Here is a 1,789-nt window from a genome sequence, read left to right as displayed (position 1 = left end):
GCCTTGGGAAAGGTTTCTGCTGTGAATTCCCATCACCACTGGCTTCTGAGCTAACATCAGGTCCCCTTCACCAGCTGCAATGGCTCTCCACCACCCACGCCCTCCTTCTCCCCACCTCCTGTTTTCCTACTGGGTCCTCACCGTGAGCTCAAGGTCTTTGAGCTCCTTTTTCTTTCCTAGAAGTTTGTTGAGTGAGCTGAGCAGGGAGCTCTGTCCCACTTGACTCAGCTTCTCCATTTCTTGGGTCTCTCTTTGAACCTCTTCTTTGAGTGTCTTGAAGTCCTCATGCATCTCCCCTAGGGGGATAGTCAATGTGACAGCCAGCCCTTTACCTGGCATCTTCCCACCCAGTGCGTGTTCTCTCTGAATTGCCTTCCTCAGGACTCTGTGCTCTGCTCCTGGTATCTGGCTTTTTCTCTTTATCAAGGACCATGGCTATGAAATTATTGTAAAACCCTGACACGAGGGGTAGGGCAAGGAGGTGGGCCAGGCCCCATGTTACCATCTCACCCAACAGTTAATCGTTCCAAGACCCCAGGCTTCATCCCCTAAATGGGCACTGCTGACTTCCATTCTCAACCGTGCTAAAAGTTGAGAAGAAGGCCTGTTTCTTATTCCCTTGAGTTTGTGGACAAAGACTGACTTTAACAATGGAGTGACAGTCACTCCAGAGTAGTGAATCCATAGCCAGTGATAGCAATGTAGCCTGGCTGTTCAGGGCCTGGGCATCCTAAGAACACATCCAGTCTGTGTTGGAGAGACTGGCTCCCTGTAAGTGCCTCTGCTCCCAGGACCTGGATCTCAGCCCTTGTCTTTGCCTTCCACCCTAACATTTCTCCACCTACTTGTGCTGCAAAGTCTTGAAAGAATTCACAAAATTCCTTACCAACATCGGATGCCTGGATCACTGAGGAAACAAGAAGCAAAAAACAGATAAAACCACAATTCTTCAGACTAGCAACCATCCCTAGGGAATGGGACTCTGGGGAGGATGAGGCAGCATGACCCCTCTTTTGAAATCCCAAATGTCTTCAGAATACACTTGCTCCATTTCTGGGAGGCAGAAATGGGTCAGAAGAGCTAAAACAATGTGAAAGGGGGCACTCGGATTGAACTGGCATCGCTCAGTGGCTGAGTAACGCAGCGCCTCCTGCTCCAGTTGCTGGGCAGCAGGTAATGTATGGAACAGGTTGTAGTTACCAAGGCCCTTAGAGACCAAGGTCTGAGGCACCAGACCACTTGGGCATCTTGTCCAAAGATCTTCTTCAACTGCTTTTTCCTAAGCTATTGGAAGTTCTGCTATGCTTGCGGACAACTGTTTGCTGAGGCCTGCCCCACCATCTACCCTGTCAGTCCCATGGAGGAAGAAGATTGGAGTTTTAGGCTTGAGTCAAGAAAGCTATGGTGAAAGAAAAGAGCACTTACTTGTGAACTTCCACTCTCCTGGCTTTTCTGAAGATAGAAACAACGCACATCTGTCAGTAAAATATTATTCTTGCCTTTTTGTCAAGGCCGCCTCATCAGCGATCATTATGAAAACACAGATTCTGTTAGCACACCCACCCCCATAACTTGGAAACACACCCTGTCCTCAAATCTTTCTGCTTCCGATTGTGCCTCTGGTCTTTCCGTTGTTTCTCTTTCTGCTTCTCTGTCTCTCTTGGGCAGTATTTAGATCCCGTGCCTCTATCTGTCTGACTTTAAGTTGAGGATGGATAGTCTAAGCACAAGCTCTTGAGGGAGATTGTAGATTCTGATGTTAGAGGGTGGGGGATTGTAGCAGATAACA

General features: G+C 48.4%; 1 long non-coding RNA gene across 1 annotated transcript; it reads right to left on the bottom strand.

The window, feature by feature from the left end:
- Nucleotides 1–139: 139 nt before the first annotated feature.
- LOC103728476 lies at nt 140–1,726 on the bottom strand. The gene is made up of 3 exons (XR_607030.2): nt 1,426–1,726; nt 887–907; nt 140–296 (listed from the first exon to the last, which is right to left on the bottom strand). It is a non-coding gene; the product is annotated as an uncharacterized LOC103728476 (long non-coding RNA).
- Between the last annotated feature and the right edge of the window lie 63 nt (nt 1,727–1,789).

The sequence above is a fragment of the Nannospalax galili genome, unplaced genomic scaffold (assembly GCF_000622305.1).
Source record: "Nannospalax galili isolate Female #2095 unplaced genomic scaffold, S.galili_v1.0 C49293397, whole genome shotgun sequence".
Lineage (NCBI taxonomy): Eukaryota > Metazoa > Chordata > Mammalia > Rodentia > Spalacidae > Nannospalax > Nannospalax galili.
Note: the sequence above shows the minus strand (reverse complement) of the source record. Positions and strands in the feature narration are given on the sequence as shown.